Below are 19,218 nucleotides of genomic sequence, written 5' to 3' on the forward strand. Positions count from 1 at the left end.
CTGGACATCTGACCAGTCTAACAGGAAAGGCCCGCATGGAGGGTCCCCTGGGAAACAATCTAGTCATCTAACCACGAGTGCCAAGTTATATCAGCTCAAAAGAGAGAGCTCAAGAAAATGAGATCAATAATTACTAACATGTTTGAATGTATTGAGAAACTTTTACACAACTGGGGCAGAATTTGAATTTGATTAGGGATAAGGACATTAAAGGGGCTTCCCTGGTGGCTCAGTGGTAAAGAATCCACCTGCCAATGCAAGAGACCTGGCTTCGATCCCTGGGTCGGGAAGATCCCCTGGGGAAGGGCATGGCGACCCACTCCAGTATTCTTCCCTGGAGAATCCCATGGACAGAGGAGCCTGGTGGGCTATAGTCCATGCGTTTGCAAAAAGAGTCAGACACAACTTAGTGACTAAACAACAAGAAAGGACATTAAAACCCAAGCAAGTGAAAAAATAAGCCAATTACTCACTCTCTGTGGCAAAAATGTGCAGGAAAGAAAAAGTACTTTTAATGTCCCACACATCTTAGCTACCTACATCACATCTTACATCTTAGCTACCTATCTACCTACATAAGATGTCCCACACACCTTAGCTGCTGCTGCTGCTAAGTTGCTTCAGTTGTGTCCGACTGCTAGTCTACATCAAACCCGCTTTCCCTGCATTGGAAGGTGGATTCTTAACCACTAGACTACCAGGGAGGTCCCCTGACACCTTGATCTTGGACTTCTAGCCTCCAAAACTGTGAGACAACACAGCTCTGCTGTCTAAGCCATCCACTCTGTGGTACTTTGTTATGGCAGTCCTGGGAACTAAGGCGCATGAGATGTTGTAGCTCAACTCCATGGACTTTGTGAAGGAAGGGACTGTGTCTCTGAATGTTCCTCTGAAGGGAGGGGAAAAGGAAGGGAGGGAAGGAAGAAGGAGAGATGGGCCAAAATGTGCCTTCATCAACCTTAACTCCAGTTGGAAAATCTCCTTTTGAACGAGAGAGGTTATAGTTTTGTCTCTAATTCTTTTATAACCAGAACGTACATATGTATAATATTTGTAGTTGAAAAATAAACAAATACAAATGTACACACATGCAAAAGAAAAATGGAAAAGAAAATGTTTCTCAAGTCCTCAAAATCTCCAAATAGCAGAATAACTAATTGCTCACGTTGAGGTGAATAAAGATATTGAGACCAATAAAGGATTAATAGATTACATTTTAATTTGTTTGTTCATTTTTCCTAACAAGGTAAGATGACTGCATCGGGGCAGACTGGTCTCTGCCTCAGTTCTCCCTTGAAACTCACAGAGCCAGGGAGCCATGGACCCAGGGCAGTCCTTCCTGAACGAACTTGGGAACACTCAAAAAACTTTCCAAAGATTGGCCCTTGATAGATGTAGGTTAGCAGCATCAACTACCACTTCCACCCAATTGTCCAGCTCCAGTACATGACATGCAAACCACTTGTAGCCTCTCTGTGGTTTACAAGTTTAAAAATTATTAACTAAAATCAACTGAAATGAAAAGAGTCCCATTTGCTATGGTACAGTTCTCCAGCTGGTTTTGGTCTGCCAGGGACACGGGGGGTGTGCACGCACGCACGCACACACGCACACACACACACACACACTCACACACACACATACACTCGATCAGTAACCCTGGGGGAGAACAGAGGCAGCTGCAGAAGCCCAAAACCTCCCTAGTCCTAATTAAACCCTCCAAGTTTCCAGGCAACACAGCCAAGGAAAAAATCATTTCCAAGCTGAAGACCACCCCCTCCCACAGCCCCCACCCCAGCCAAGGAAACGGTCATTTGGTTTAATCAGCCCACGTGCACATTCTCTCTCCCCAGTGCACATTCTCTCTCCCCAGGTTGCCAAGACGGGGGCCTGTACCTAGCAGAGGTATTTGTGTAATCAAAGCTTCTGGAACTTTCCCTGCCAAGGCTACCAATGTGAATAGACTCCTGAGGTAAAAATGTTCCCCCTGCTGGGGACGGCGCCCTTGAAGTCGACATCAAAATCAAGCCAGGGTCACAGCTGTTGCGGCACCCCACAGCGGAAAACTTGCAAGAAATCCTAGCCTGCACTACTGCTTTGCCTTGGGTCTAGAGGAAGCAGGCCCCAGTTGAAGGGGAGGGAGGAGAGGGAGAGAGAGGAGAAAGAGAATATGCTTTCAGAAAGTCAACCCCTCTAACTAGTACCCAGGGGTGGAAAGACAAAGCTGGTCACCAAGGCAACGCCACCCCAGCACCCTCGCCCACGCCTCCCCTGTGAGTGGGGGGCAGGTTGGCCGAGAGCCACTAGGTGTCAGCAGATTAACTCTTCAAATGCCAGAGTGAGCTCAGAGAAGTCAGGAGTTGGGTAGAAAACTTTGCATCAGGACACTTCTCAGAGGAAAAGAAAAACAAATGGCTGTTTCTGTCCTTAAAGATCCTTGGCTTGCAGTGTCAATACTGGAGGAAATCCTATGAGGGCAAGGCTACTTCCTGGTCACTCATTCATGTGGTGGCTTGAAACAGGCTAAGACGTAATTGTGTGTGCTCCAGGTCTTATGTCAGTGACACTTCGTTCGAGGGACTAAAAAATCCTTTGAGAAACTTATGCTCACTTTTGATCCACTTCAATAAGTACTAGCTGCATTAAGAGTGCATAGTGTTTTCCAGGGACAGTGCTAATGGACGGGGCCCCTGTCCTAGAAAAGCTATGACAAACCTAGACAACATACTAAAAAGCAGAGACATCACTTTGCTGGCAAAGGTCCATAGAGTCAAAGCTATGGTTTTCCAATAGTCATGTACAGATGTGAGAGCTGGACCATAAAGAACGTTGAGGACTGAAGAATTGATGCTTTTGAATTGTGGTGTTAGAGAAGACTCTTGAGAGTCCCTTGGACAGCAAGGAGATCAAACCAGTCAATCCTAAAGGAAGTCAACCCTGAATAGTCATTGCAAGGACTGATGTTGAAGCTGAAGCTCCAATATTTTGGCCATCTGATGCAAAGAAGACTCATTGGAAAAGACCCTGATGCTGGGAAAGATTGAGGGCAAGAAGAGAAGGGGGTGGCAGAGAATGAGATGGTTGGACGGCATCATCAACTCAATGGACGTGGGTTTGAGCAAACTCTGGGAGATAGTGAAGGACTGGCATGTCTGGTGTGCTGCAGTCCATGGGGTCGCAGAGAGTCAGATGACTGAGCGACTGAACAACAACAGTTGACATACACTGTAAGTTTCAGGTGTACAACCTAGTGATTCACAATTTTAAAGGTTATTTTAAGATTATACCCCATTTATAGTTATTATAAAAACTAGCTATGCTCCCTGTTCTTGTAGCTTTTTTTATACCTAATAGTTTACACTTCTTAGTCCTCTACCCCAAATGGCCCCTTCCCCCTTCTCTCTCCCTACTGGTAACCACTAGTTGTTCTCTCTTTCTAAAGAAAGAGTCTGTTTCTTACTTTCTTTCTTTCTTTCTTTATATCATGGATAGTATTCCTGTAGTTAACCACCTTCGAGGAGTAAAGGAAAGGAAACTCAAATTTGCTATGAATAAAGGGAAAGACAAGAAAGTTAAGGAAAATAGGCTCAGGAAGATCATTTTATATCAAGCTTCTTTATTCTGAGAAGCCTTATATTTTTAGGGTGAGCAAGGCCTAAAATCGAAGGCAGAAGGAGAAGGAGGTGGCAGAGTATAAGATGGTTGGATGGTATCACCAACTCAACGGACATGAATTTGAGCAAACTCCTGGAGATTGTGAAGGACAGGGAAGCCTGGTATGCTGCAGTCTACGAGGTAGCAAAGAATCGGACGTAGTGACTGAGCAACAGGCCTAAAATATTGGAGCCACTGGAAAGAAACTTTGCCAGCAGGGGCTAAAAGTGCTTGCAGTTTAGATGACAAGGGAAAAAAATCATTCCCCTGGGTATTCTAGCCTCTGCAAAGCATCCTCCCATTCTGCCTATTAAACTTCTGCCACAAATATAAAAATACTGTGGTGTTGATTGGAGTAGTGGGCCGAAAAGGTGAAATTGATTTACTTTAGAAAAGGGAGAAAGAGCTACCAGCCTCAGGAGGAATAAATTCAGAAAGGCAGGAAGGGAGCTGGGGGAGAGAAGACAAGTGCTCTTGTCGCTGGGTTTAAGAGAGTTTGGAGGGAAGCTGGGAGAAGGAGGAAAAGAATTAGGAGGAGGGAGCCATAAATGTGTGATATATACGACCAGAGAGAGATGGGAAAGGCCATTTTAAGATGTTTTGCTGTACATTTAGGAATCTCTTTGATATGTTTCAACAGAGCTCAGTAAAGATTACAATTGCCTTGCGATTATTTTTTTTCTTGGGCTGGAAAGCCCCCACTGACATAGCAAGCAACTTCGGGGGCAGCACTCCCTTCCCTTCCTGCCTGTCTGGGTAGTAGGACAGTGTCCAGATTGTAAATTCTTTCAGGAAAAGCCATTTTGGGATCTCCAGTAGGTTCTACAAAACGGAAGTATTTATTATGCTAATCCTAATACGCAGTTTCTCATTCTTGAATGGGCAGCCTCAGAGTTTAAATTCTGCTCTCACAATTTCACAGAAAGCACAGGAAGCATCACAGTAAGACATCTCTCTGATCATCAAGTGCTTTTGGACAATGATGTCATGTGGTTTTCTTGAATCATCCCTGTCCTTTTACTGAGTATATGGCGGGACTGATAGGTGTTAGATGGAATAAGGGCTCAGAGTGACCCACTAGCCTCGATCCTTATTTGGGTCAAAAGCTATTGTGTCTTTGAGAACTTTATTTGAGTCAGTGCTGAGGTCCTGATTTTTTTTTCCTCTGCCAGATTTCCTGTATCTTTACCCACTTCTTTACCACCCAACCACATCTGGTCTGCTTAGGAAATTTCTACTCTAAAGCAAAGCCTTTTGAAATGTCCTCAGTTCTTTGAGACCCACCCTGACCACTCACCACAACCTCTGTACATAAGTCACCTCCTCGTATTGCAATATTCCTTTCATATCTACCTTCCTAGTCATAGTGAAGACACCAATGATCTCTGCATCTTCAGTGCACACAGCTGATGCTCAGTGAACCGCTGAACCACCACCTGTCACGTATCCTGTCATTCTGGGCTGAGAAAGTCCAGCTTTTGAAAAGCCATCATTTTCCAAGCACCTCACCTAGAACTCAAATGGGAGTAGGTCCTAGGGAATTTGACCAACTACTCATCTCTCTATTATAATGCATATTTCTCAATCTTCAAATTGGTGATCTCAGAACAAAGGTCACTCAGATTTACAGAAAGTAGAGGAAAATGCCCCAGTAGACAAATTTCTGATCATCAGGGGTGTAAGAATATCATTCTCAAAGCCTTTAGCAATAGAAGTTTCTTTCCTTACACTTCTGTCTCTGACATGAAACTCCTACTCTTTTAAAAAAATGTTTACCTTTTAAATATGAAAGAACTCCATACCCATTAAAGAAAAATTGAAGAGTAGAGAAAAGCAGAAAACAACAAAAGAGTTTTCAGAGTTTCACTATGTAAACAATGTCTGTAACGTTTTGGGTATGAATTACTCTCTTATTGATGGACTTAAATAAAAACCAGTCAACAGCACATGCTGTCAGCTAAAATCAGAGCCAGATTCCACAGAAAATATATAGGTGGATTTCATAGTTGGTTCCTGTGCACACAGGTAGGAAGCATCTGCCTACAGGCAATTCTAGCAGATCTGGGGAGGGGGAGATGCGTTAACAGAAAGGGTGAATTAGCACAGCTGGGTGCCTTTGCTTGATCTTATGGAGCTTTCTCTGTTGCCAATCACTGTTCTGTTCTCTTCAAATCCCCTGGAGCCATGACAAGCCTCAGGCTTCCGGTTCCCATTCATGCAATTACTGATCAACCCTCTCAGGATGTAGTGATGGACAGGAACTTCTTCCTAAAAAATCGGAGGGCCTCTCCAGCAGTCTCATGACCTTCACCACTGGTTTCCTTGACTGAACTGGACTTGAGCTGTCATATTTGAACTTTAGTTGACAGTATGACACTCTTCCTTGGGCCCTTAGTGGCAACCCTAGCATCATCACTTGTTACTCACTGTAATGAGACAAACAACTTCTCAGAATGGCAAGATCATGGCAGAAACATGATGGCTTGCTGAAGTTAATAAGCAGATATATGCAGCTTTCAGGCTGATTAGAGTGGACCATCAGGATGTCCTCATCTGTGTGGAATGACCAGGCCGGAGAAAAAGCATACACTGACTTCTCAACACTGGAATGGATCTTTACATGTGTATATATATTTGTTTTACTTAAGGTAGAAATTATTTCTAGGTCCAGAGGAATGAATCACTGCTGTAACTAAACAAGGGTTACTTGGACTCTAGGAGGCCCTGAGCTAATTGCTGAAGGCGTAAAGACACATATGACAGTCCAGTTAGGGAGAGACCCATGCACCTGTGCAGACGGATAGGATTTTAATGTTCATAGAACGTTCCCTCTGTGCTGGGGGATGTGCTAGGTGTTTTGTAAAATTAACACGTTTAATCTCAACAAAGTGTCAGTTAGAGAATATTCCTTTTCATTTTATAGAAGAAGAAACTGAGGCTCCAAAAGTTATTTACTTCCCTAACTCACACAGCTGGAATTTTTAACAAAAACTCAAAGCTCACATCAGTCAGTTTGCTGGAGCAGCATTTCAGTGTGGATGGGCAGGGTTTGGGAGTTTGACCTCCTTGCCATCTGCCTTGCCTTGCTTACTGCGTCAGCCAGGGTCCAACAGCCATACCATCCCAGTCTTCCTCCTCCTTCCCTGATGATGCAAAGGCAGAAATGGTGGCATGAATGGGATGTGTAGATTCAGAGGGTCTTGTGTTCCTACTAGTGATGTGACTTCAAGTTCACGTCTTGATATTTCTGAGCTCTGGTTCCTCATGCATACAATGGCGCAATGTCTACCTTAAAGTGAAGTGAAGTCACTCAGTTGTATCAGACTCTTTGAGACCTCATGGACCGTAGCCTACCAGGCTCTATGGTCCATGGGATTTTCCAGGCAAGAATACTGGAGTGGGCTGCCATTTCCTTCTCCAGGGGATCTTTACAACCCAGGAATCGAACCCGGGTCTCCTGCATTGCAGACAGATGCTTTATGATGCTTTACCGTCTGAGCCACTAGGGAAGCCCTTCAGTATTAACTATGTCTACCTTATAGGGTTAAGATTACTCATCTTGAGTTATAAGTGGCTCATACTGCACATGGAGCATTTCAACACTCAATAAACGTTAGCTCTTGTGCCTTCACTGCTTCACCAGCATAGACTTATATGGTCAGCACTGTGCCATGTCCTAAAACACTCTCTATTTTTTCTGTGTTAATTTTTGTCCCCTGAAAACCATTCCCTTCCCTATATGTCCGTAAATTCTTTGAGGGGAAAAAAAAACATGTTACATATTAACATCTTTCGTAGTGTGTGACCCATAGCAAACATGAAAAATCAAATACTTAAACCCAAATATTTGATTGATTGATTGATTGATTGTTGACACCACATTCTGACTGCTAGGTGATGGGCTAACAGGAGAGAACTGGAGCCAGCCAGTTTATCCAATGACTGGCTGTGAAAGCCCTGTTAAATTTTTAGGAAATTTGTGATCCAGTCACTAAATGATGGGTGGCTTAAAATTTGCTGTAGTAGGAGCATTTATACCACAGAAACTGCCAAACCCTACAAAGAAGGGATTCACTTCACCCTGACACCCAAACACACATACAGAGCCAGCATGTACCAGGTCTCCTGATAGTGTAATTTCTCATGCTTCATCATTTTAAAGAAACTCCCAGATGATGCCTAGCTTGATTTTATGAAAGCAGAAACTTGTAGAGTGTTTGAAGACTCCTTATACTAATAAGATTTCCAATTTTAAAATTGGAAATTTAAAGATCTCACTTACTTCAATCTGCCTCCAGTGTAGAAGAATCTTCTTTAAACAATTTTGATGGCTGCCACGGGAATGGCAGTCTCTCTCATGGATAGCTACAAAAATTCTGCTTCATGATGGTCTGGTCCGATCTTTCCTGTAACTTGCACTCATTGTTCTTGGATTTGCCAGTATTTTGTAGAAATAGATGGGGAAACAGTGGAAACAGTGTCAGACTTTATTTTTTTGGGCTCCAAAATCACTGCAGATGGTGACTGCAGCCGTGAAATTAAAAGATGCTTACTCCTTGGAAGGAAAGTTATGACCAACCTAGATAGCATATTCAAAAGCAAAGACATTACTTTGCCAACAAAGGTCCGTCTAGTCAAGGCTATGGTTTTTCCTGTGGTCATGTGTGGATGTGAGAGTTGGACTGTGAAGAAGGCTAGCACCAAAGAATTGATGCTTTTGAACTGTGGTGTTGGAGAAGACTCTTGAGAGTCCCTTGGACTGCAAGGAGATCCAAACAGTCCATTCTGAAGGAGATCAGCCCTGGGATTTCTTTGGAGGGAATGATGCTGAAGCTGAAACTCCAGTACTTTGTCCACCTCATGTGAAGAGTTGACTCATTGGAAAAGACTCTGATGCTGGGAGGGATTGGGGGCAGGAGGAGAAGGGGACGACAGAGGATGAGATGGCTGGATGGCATCACTGACTCGATGGACGTGGGTCTGGGTGAACACCGGGAATTGATGATGGACAGGGAGGCCTGGCATGCTGCGATTCATGGGGTCGCAAAGAGTCGGACACGACTGAGCGTCTGAACTGAACTGAACTGTAGCAAAGTATAATGTCTTTACTCTCCAAGCGATAGAGTTCAGCACAGCTATCACGCATAGCTGTCATGACTTCTTTTGTCAGCCTGTGTGGCCTTCGTTTTCTCATCATTAAGACCCCTTTCGTGGTAAAGAACCCGACTGCCAGGGCAGGAGACGAAAGTGACATGGGTTCTGTTCCTGGGTCAAGAAGATCCCCTGGAGTAGGAAATGTCAACCCACTCCAGTATTGCCTGGAAAATTCCATAGATAGAGGAGACTGGTGGGCTACATATAGTCCACGGGGCCACAAGGAGTTGGACATGACTGAGCAACTGAACAGCAGCAGCACCGTTGTAGTTATCCAAGAACGGAACAAAGTATTCTAGATTTGGCCAGTTAAGTACAAAAAAGCGAGACTACTGCTTTATATGATATTTTTCCACAAGTATATTTCATATTTAGTTAAAAAAAAAAGAATTCTTTTTCATGGGCATTATTTTCAAGTCAGGCTACATGTCCCACTCTGTGTGACCTCATGGACTATATGTAACCTGCCAGGCTCCTCTGTCCATGGAATTGTCCAGGCAAGAATCCTGCAGTGGGTTGCCATTCCTTCTCCAGGGGATCTTCCCAACCCAGGGATCAAACCCGTATCTCCTGGATTGCAGGCAGATTCTTTATCGTCTGAGGCACTAGGGATCTACATAATTCATTTCATGAACTTAGCACTTTACATTAATGATACTTATATGTAATATTCTCATTACTGATGCATTTTTATTGAGTATTGATTTTGGTAGCCATCATATTCATTCAAATAATTTGTAAGTTTTGTGACCTCCCCTATAGACCTTCCCATAGATACATTTTCAAGATTAACGCAAATATTCAGCCCATTGTGATTTATCCCATGACTATTATCCAACACAACTTTCTGAAATTTGTCTTCAAGGATATCATGAGAAGTTTTGTCCAATAGTTTGTTGAAATCAGGCATGTTTATATAATTCCCTAGATTTGTCAATATAACAGTTTCATCCAAAACAGTAATGACATTGATATGGTATGCCTTGTTTTTAGTGAACTCAGCCAGTTTCTTGTATTCATCTATTTGTTTTCTAGTTTGCTTGTAAGTGCTATATTTAATAATTGATTCTAGAATTTCATACTGAGAAAAACTTAGCAGTCGGTAGTTTCTGATAGCCACCTTTTCCTGTTTGTTGTGATTCAGAATGTTGTGATTCTTAATACTTGATCTGTCCTTTAGTGCACTTCTATCCAATAGAAACACGAGGAAACCATAAAAATGAACTGTTGACATAATTTTAAAATTTCTAATAGCCACATTAAATAGCTAAAAAGAAACAGGCAAATTTTTAAAAAAAAATTCTTTATTTACTTTATATTTTGGCCGTGTCGAGTGTTTGTCACTGTGTGCAGGCTTTCTTTAGTTAAGTGCACAGATTTTTCATTGTGGCGGCTTCTCTTGTTTCAGAGCATGGGCTCTAGAGTGCACAGGCTTCAGCAGTTGTGGCCCACGGGCTTAGTTGCATGTGGGATCTTCCCGGACCAAGATTCGAACCTGTGTCTCCTGCACTGGCATGCAGATTCTTTGCCAATGGACCACCAGGGAAGTCTGATAAACAAGTAAAATTAATTTTAACTCTGAATGGTTATCATTTCAATATATAACCTATATAAAATTATTGGGATAGTTTACCTTTTTCATACTAAGTCTTCCAAATCAAAGTGTGTTTTATACTTATAATAAATCTTAATACATATATGCCAGCCACATTTCAAGGGCTCAAAAGGCTCATGTAGCCAGCAGTATCATATTAAGTCATACAGGGATAGAGTTCTAGTTATTGCAAGTGACTGGACATTATTGTTGCTATTATTGTTCTTATGGTGTACTCTATTATCTTGTATTTCATTCCTGTTTTCGTGCTTATTCTTTCCTTTTCAACATGAAGGGCTCACACAGAGTCAGGAAGGCAAGAGCTAAAGAGAGGTCGAACAGCCCCACTTTCTCTTTGTCTGTTAATGTTAATGAGGGTACCTTTTACAGTGAAACACCGTAAAGAAAACTCGTTAAGGGCAACAACATCCCCTAGCCCACAACTCTCCCTAGGACCACAAAATGGGTATGTTACAAAGGCCTGGGAGCTAATTCTCTCCAGATGTTTGCAAAGCAAGCAAGACCAAAAGGTGGAAACTGAAATTTCTAAACACTTAATAAGGAGCTGATGGAACCAAGGCCCCAGGGTTGGCTCAGCAATAAGTGAAACACAGAGACCCTATTTGTTCAGAGGGACTTCAAAGTCACCTATAAAATCCCAGGAAAGGTGAGAGGCAAAGACACTGCAGAGGACTCTGCAGCATTCCTGCAAACTCAAACTGAAGACTGACTTGAGATGCTTCCCCTGGTGCTTAAGAGGAAGACTTGGGGGCAGATCTGGCAAGCAGATGTTTCACTTTTGTCGATGTCCATTCTTACATATAGTACGTTTAGGGAGGATATAGGCCTTTCTCTAATGAGGCCAAAGAGGACAAAGCAATTAAACATTCAGTTAAAAAAAAAAAAAAAAGGCAAATGCCTTATCTGTACTACATACTACTCTAGACCCAAACCATAAAGTTGCTAATGAGATATAGCAGATCCAAATAAAGTTGGCCTTACTTATCTTTGTTTTTTCTTCCTTCCCTCTCTTTAATAGTGGGACAAAGAACAAGAAGGTTTGTCTAAGATCATACTTATGAATGCTGATGGTGAAGCTGAAGCTCCAATATTTTGACCACCTGATGTGAAGAGCTGACTCACTGGAAAAGATCCTGATGCTGGGAAACATTGAGGGCATGAGGGCCAGGGGGCAACAGAGGATGAGATGGTTGGATGGCATGATCAACCCAGTGGACATGAGTCTGAGCAAACTCCGGGAGATAGTGAAGGACAGGGAAGCCTGGTATGCTGCGGTCCATGGGGTCACAAGGGGTTGGACATGAGTGAGCAACTGAACAACAACAACAAATAATTACAGGGGAGGAAAGAAGATCAAATAATCAAGTGTGGTATCATTTGAAAGTCTGATAAGTTATTTCTTACGTCACCAGTTACCTGGAAGGAGAAAGTTTTCTAGGATCCAATCCTATAGCTGTTTTTTTTTTGTTTTATTTTGTTTGTTTTTTTCATTGTTAACCACTGTGACCTGTCAGGTATGCACTTTCATATTTTTCTCTGGGATTCAAAGAAAGAATGAAACAATACCAGCTGAAAAGCAAGACAAGAAAAGTGATCAAATGCCCCCCAGGGACTTCCTTGGTGGTCCAGGGGCTAAGATTCCAAGCAGGGGGCCTGGGTTTCAACCCCTGGTTGGGGTACTAGACCCCACATGCCGCAACTAAAAGATCTCGCATGCTACAATGAAGATAGAAGATTCTCCATGCCAACTAAGACCTGGTGCAACCAAATAATTAAAATATTTTTTTAAAAATTGACCCCACTCAGTTCAGTCGCTCAGTAGTGTCTGACTCTTTGTGACCCCATGGATTGCAGCACACCAGGCTTCCCTGTCCATCACCAACTCATGCCCAACTCATGTCCATTGACATGGTGATGCCATCCAGCCATCTCATCTCTGTCATCCCTATCTCCTCCTGCCTTCAATATTTCCCTGCATCAGTGACCCCACTACCTAGGCAAAATAACTGCCATGGAGGATGGAAGAGAAATAAAACTCATTAAAATTCATTAAAACTCCGAGTTTTTTCAGTTTTTAGTTTTAAGAGAGAAAAACAGGCAGCTCTGGTGTTGCCTCTGGTCTGAGGCAAAATCCCATATCTCCTTGGAGAATCCGAACAAAATGGTTCCCCCCCCTTTTTTCCCCAGTTTTATTAAGATACAATTGACATACAGCACAGTATAAGTTTAAGGTGAACAGCATGATCATTTGACTTACACACATCATGAAATAATTACCTTAGTATATTCAGTGAACCCTTTAAAAAAAAAAATAGAATTATGTCCATTGCATTCACAGTATATTGGTAAGTCAAATGTATAGTCTCTTTGAACTGAGGCCTAGGTTGGATTCCCAGCTCAGCCAGCCACTTACTAAATGTGTAACATCTTAACCCCTCTTGAGTTTCAGTTTCCTTATCTATAAACAGAGCACTGGGGGATGGGGGAATAGAGAGTGGAGAGAACTTCCTTCCTAGGATTATTCTGAGGATTAGCAAAGGCAGTGAATGCAAAGCACTGACTTTTCATAGCCCAGTCCTGGCACAGGGTAAGAGGTATCTAATGACACCCAAGGTGACAGCCACTGACTATTCACCATCCCATCTTCCATTCACCACTTCTCCTGTAGAAAGACATCTTTTGGTATTCACAGCCTTCAGTAGATTGCATTATTGGCAGGCAGATTCTTTTCCTTCCTTCACACAAAGGGCAGTTTATCAGGATTGTTCCCTGTGCTAACTTTCTTCATTAAGAAAAAGAACAGTCTTAGCTGGGTCCCATACTTGGTGAATTCCTTCAGTCTGAGTGTTTGCTGGAAGTATGGCTCTCTGAAACGGCTTTCTGAGCTGGAGCCTTGGCTAAAGAGCTACGTGTCACCCTGTAGCCATGCTGCCCTCACTTCCCTTTCCTAGGACTTTTGTGCATATGACCAATCCTCACAATAACGCATTTCATAAAGTCATGATTTGACAAGAAAAAGATAAATGTAAACATTACACAGACAAACACTGGGAGGAGAAACATCTGGATGTCCACTGCTTGCTTCCTGTTGAGAGAGTTTGGGAACTTGGGGATTTTAACAGTTGGACAGGGCTAATTTTGGAAACAACTTCACATTTGTACAAAAAGGAAAAGCACATATTTATTACACTTCACTCATCCAGTGAGGGAAGTTGGTGATCATCTTCCCAGGCCTCTCTGAGAACAAAAGGGATTGAATTGGAAACCCAGAGACGTTTTCTCTTCCCTTTTCATCCTCTCACTTCCAGGGCACACCTTCTCCTTGCATGACTCCGAGTTCCTTGCTTTCTAACTTTCTTTCTTACATTCAGTTTCTTCCAAGGTTCTAGAAGTCCTGAGTTGATTCTGGCTTTACCACTGACGGATCTCTTACTCTGTCTAAGCCTCAGTTTCCTCTTTTGAAAATAAAATTACTCACAGTAGTAATAGTAATAGCAATCATAGCAATAATAAGTACTAACCCTCCAATTTCATAAGATTGTGTAGGTCAAGTCTCTTCCTCCTCCTCCCAGTTCCCATATCTCCTCGGAGAATCCGAACAAAATGGGCTCCCCCCCTTTTTTTCCCCCAGTTTTATTACGATACAATTGACATACAGCACAGTATAAGTTAAGGCGAACATACAGCACAATATAAGTTTAAGGTGAATACTTGACTTGCCAATGATGCCAATGACCAATGATGCTATTTATTTAGTATGGAAGGGAGACCTCAGTTTCCCACAGGCCAAAAAGACATTTTGAAGGTAACTGGACCTAAAGTTCCTTGAAGGTCACCCTAGCAGAAAATGGTGGTAGAGTGACTGCAAAAGCTGAGAGTGGAGAAAGGCAGGACATAGCTGTGTTGTGTGTCACACAAATATCAGGGGCTGCACAGTATGTAGTTGTCTGGGTGCCTCCTATTAATCCACACAACCAGTCGAAGACCAGGGTGTGGAAGTCTCCAGAGACAAGCAGGAGGGGCCTGGGAGATGTAAAACAGCAGCCGCAGCACTAAGGAAGGATGTTTCTCTCTTCCTCTTCCCTTCTCTCTACCCCAAATCTGGAGAACTAGTAGAAGCAAGGAGAACACACCCAGACATTACACTTCTCACTCCCCACTGAAGATTCCTGCCAGTGACTCAGAACTGTATCGAGGTTTGCAAATCCAGAGATGTCGGGAAGAGCAGAAATTTTAAATTGGGAGTGAGATAGAAACTTTGCCTTAGGCTAAATGAAACAATGTTATAACTGAAAGTGACTTTTTTTTTCTAGATCCATTGTTGCTCTCAAGAGCCCATTCGTTTTGATGGATGAAAAAAACTTCAGACTTGCTAATGAAAGATAGGGCTTCCCAGGTGGCCCTAGTGGTAAAGAACCTGTCTGCCAATGCAGGAGACATAAGAGACACAGGTTCTAGGTCGGGAAGATCCCCTGAAGGAGGGCATAGCAACCCATTCCAGTTTTCTTGCCTGGAGAATCCCATGGACAGAGGGGCCTGGCAGACTACAGTCCATGGGGTTGCAAAGAGTTGGACAAGACTGAAGCAACTTAGCACACAAGCAATGAAAGCTAATGCAGTCTTTGCTCACTTATCCAAAGAGCAGTCCATACAGAATTGTCCTGGGTTCTTGGTATAACTTAAAGGGAAATGTTCACAATGTCCAGAGCTCTTGATGTCCTACAGATGAAGGGGGAGGATGTCCTCAAATTCCAAGCAGCAGGAACCCACTTAGGTGGCACCAACTGTGACTTCAAATGGAACAGTGCATCTACTAAAGGAAAAGGGATGACGTCTACATTCTAGATCTGACGGGGGCCTGGGAGAAGCTTCTGCAGATGGCTTGTGCCATTGTTACCATTTAAAAACCAGCTGACCAGTGTCACATCCTTCAGGAACACAGGCCAGAGGGCTGTGCTGAAGTTTGCTGCTGCCACGGCAGCCACTCCTCCTGCTGCCCGCTTCACTCCCAGAACCTTCACTGACCAAACCCTGGCAGCTTCCAGGGGCTGCTTCTTCTGGTGGTCACTGATCCCAGGGCTGACAACCAGCCTCTCATGGAGGTGTTGTGTGTTAACCCACCAGCCACTGTGCTCTGTACACAGATTCTCCTCTGTGCCTTGTGGACACTGACATCCTTGCAGCAAGAAGGAAGCTCACTCAGTGGGTCTGAGGAGATGGATGCTGCCCGGTAAGTTCTGCATGCACGTGGTACCAACCTGGGTACACACCTATGGGAGGTCACACCTCATCTCTGCTTCTATACGAGGGCTGGAGAGACAGAAAAGAATGAGTAGTACATGCTGAGAAGGCCATAAGGAAGAACATCAGGGTGCACGGACCACTCCAGCTCCCAAGTTCATGACTACTCCACCTGAGGTCACAGATGGGTCTCTCTGTGCCTGCCCAGCAGGTCCTGTAGAAGATGGGAGTCCTCAGCCACCACTGTGGACTGGTCTACTGGTCTACAGGTCCCAATGCTCAGGTGACTGAATGGATAGGAACAACCACTTAGTGGTCCTAAGCTACTCTTCCCTAGGCTCTTACACAGAAACCAGAAATAAGATTAGCAGGAAACAGATTCTTAAAAAAAAAAAAAAAAAAAGATAAAAGGAATGTAATGCAGTCTCTAGGTTTGAAACTCTTCCAGGTAAATATTCTGTGGATTCTGCTAGTCGAATTTTTGGGACCACTTTTTCCTTCTCAAGGTATTTCCCCTTTACCTCCCTATTTCTGCGATGACATCTGGGTTTAGGCAGCAGTTTACACATCCTCTTCACAATGGGAAGGGACGTCTCTAATCTACGCACTGTGTCCTCATTTTACAGATAAGAAAGGGAAGGTGGAATAGCCTGTGGAGGGCACCTAGCTGGTGGGGTGAACAGCTGCCTCCGTGGTGAGCAGAGGTTGACATATACAAGTGTAAGCGAATCTGGTGGATGGTTTGGGCAATTGACATGTCACAGCAGAAAAACGAAGAGCACGTTGGCTGGGTTTGGATGGCAGTGTGCCAGATCTTGGCACACTTATCAGGATACTCTCAGATTCACATAACACACACCAGCCTAACACATTGGGGTCATTTCTATCTTTCTGGAAAATAGACATGGTCCAGTAAAGGACATAGGACTTCACATGCTTCAATATAAAATTGGTACTATTTGTTTTGCTAGCGTATTCTTCATTAAACTATTAGTATCTACTTCATGTGTTTTATGGAGAAGGCAATGGCACACCACTCCAGTACTCTTGCCTGGAAAATCCCATGGATGGAGGAGCCTGGAAGGCTGCAGTCCATGGGGTTGTTGAGGGTCGGACACGACTGAGCGACTTCCCTTTCACTTTTCACTTTCATACATTGGAGAAGGAAATGGCAACCCACTCCAGTGTTCTTGCCTGGAGAATCCCAGGGACGGGGGAGCCTGGTGGGCTGCCGTCTATGGGGTCGCACAGAGTCGGACACGACTGAAGTGACTCAGCAGCAGCATGTGTTTTACATATAAGGTAAAATTCTAGGTACTAAGGATAAAGAAAAACAACGCAGATGGTTCCTGTTCTTATTGAGCTTTTATTCTAAAAAGGAAGGGAGAGGTCCCGTATGAGGGGCTTCCCTGCTGCCGCCACGATGCGCCATGTCGCCTCCTACCTGCTGGCTGTCCTCACCGGCAATTCCTCTCCCACCACTAAGGAAGGACATCAAGAAGATCCTTGATCGCATGGGCACTGATGGCTCAACAAGATCATCAGTGAGCTGAACGGAAAAAACATTGAGGACATCATTTCCCAGGGCGTCAGCAAGCTGGCCAACGTGCCCATTGGCAGGGCTGTGGCTGTCTTCACTGCCCAGGATCTGCAGCTCCTGCTGCAGGTTCGGCCCCAGGGCAGAGCAGAGAAGAAGGCAGAATCAGAGCAGTCAGTTGACAACTTATTTGACTAGAGTCCTGTGTGTGTGCTAAGTCGCTTCAGTTGTGTCTAACTCTGCGACCTTATGGACTGTAGCCCGCTAGGCTCCTCTGTCCACGGGGATTCTCTAGGCAAGAATACTGGAGTGGGTTGCCACGCCCTCTTCCGGGGGATCTTCCCAACCCAGGGATGGAACCCAAGTCTCTTATATCTCCTGCATTGGCAGGCAGATTCTTTATCACTAGTGCCACCTGGGAAGCCCAACTAGAGTCCCGTTCCCCTTCAAATAAAACCCTTTTTTCATGTTAAAAAAAAGGGGGGGTGGAGAGAATGAAAACTAATTGCACAATGAATGCCTTATTGCATTTTTTGATAAGTGCTCTGATAGAGAAATTTAGCACCCTATGCTCTGATGCTGGGAGGGATTGGGGGCAGGAGGAGAAGGGGACGACAGAGGATGAGATAGCTGGATGGCATCACTGCCTCAATGGACATAGTCTGAGTGAACTCCGGGAGTTGGTGATGGACAGGGAGGCCTGGCGTGCTGCGATTCATGGGGTCGTGAAGAGTCGGACACGACTGAGCGACTGAACTGAACTGAACTGAACTGAGACCATAAAATATTTGGTCTATTTGGTGAGTCAGAGAATCTTTTCTTGAAGGAATGGCCTTTGAGCTAAGCTAGAAAAGATGAATGGAAGCTAGCCAGGGGGAAGGGTAATGCTATAAGAATGTTCCAGATTACCTGAGCTAGTCCTATTGAGAAAGGGCAGGGCTCGAGCACAGACTTCAAAAAAGAGCTGGGGTGACTGCACAGTGATAAGGTCAGTTGTATGAGATTATAGGTTGAGTAGGTATTGGATTCCATCCATGGTCCACCAGGCAGTGCTTGCAAGAAGAATCAGACTGGGTGTTTCCTGGGAAGACACAGGAAAAGGAAAAACTAGCCCAAATAGAACTGTATTATTTCCACATTTCAATGTGATGTGACAGACAATTCACCTATTAAAACTGAGGTGAGCAAACTTTTTCTGTTAAGGGCCAGCTAGTAAATAGGCTTGGGAGAAGGCAATGGCAACCCACTCCAGTACTCTTGCCTGGAAAATCCCATGGATGGAGGAGCCTGGTAGGCTGCAGTCCATGGGGTTGCTGGGAGTCAGACACGACCGAGCGACTTCACTTTCACTTTTCACTTTCATGCATCGGAGAAGGCAATGGCAACCCACTCCAGTGTTCTTGCCTGGAGAATCCCAGGGACTGGGGAGCCTGGTGGGCTGCCATCTATGGGGTCGCACAGAGTCAGACACGACTGAAGTGACTTAGCAGCAGTAGCAGTAAATAGGCTAAGAGGCCCAGCTGTCTCTGTGGCAAACTTTCAGCTCTGCAGGTATAGCACAAAAGTAGTCAGAGATAGTATGTGAACACAGAAGCATAGCTGTGTCCCAATAAAGCTTTATTTATTGCCCATGGGCTGCAGTTTGTTGATCCTCAGCATAAAATAACATATTTAAGGTTCACTTAGCAAGAGGTATATAGCGGTGAGTGGTTTTAGGGTTAGTTCAGCAACAGTTTGGAGAAGGCAAAGCTACCCACTCCAGTATTCTGGCCTGGAGAATTCCATGGACCATATAGTCCATGGGGTCACAAAGAGTCGGACACAACTGAGCGACTTTCACTTCACAGCAACAGTACGAGGCGACCAACTGGAGAATCACATGCTCCTCCATGGTCTTCTGAGCATATAAAACCAGATCCTCCCTGAGTTTTTGCCTTTACTTTTAAAGGCAAGTTCATTAAATTAATAGTTGAGGGGACATAGATCCTTGAAGAAATTCACTGAGAAGTTTCTTAAG

At 44.0% G+C, this 19,218-nt stretch overlaps 2 pseudogenes; both read left to right on the forward strand.

Annotated features, from left to right (window-relative positions):
* The first annotated feature begins 15,121 nt into the window (after window positions 1–15,121).
* On the forward strand, window positions 15,122–15,759 carry LOC129656464 (40S ribosomal protein SA-like; annotated as a pseudogene).
* Window positions 15,760–17,087: 1,328 nt separating this feature from the next.
* Window positions 17,088–17,399, forward strand: LOC129656465 (60S acidic ribosomal protein P2-like; annotated as a pseudogene).
* The last annotated feature ends 1,819 nt before the right edge of the window (window positions 17,400–19,218 follow it).

Source organism: Bubalus kerabau, chromosome 6, assembly GCF_029407905.1.
Source record: "Bubalus kerabau isolate K-KA32 ecotype Philippines breed swamp buffalo chromosome 6, PCC_UOA_SB_1v2, whole genome shotgun sequence".
NCBI classification, from domain to species: Eukaryota; Metazoa; Chordata; class Mammalia; order Artiodactyla; family Bovidae; genus Bubalus; species Bubalus kerabau.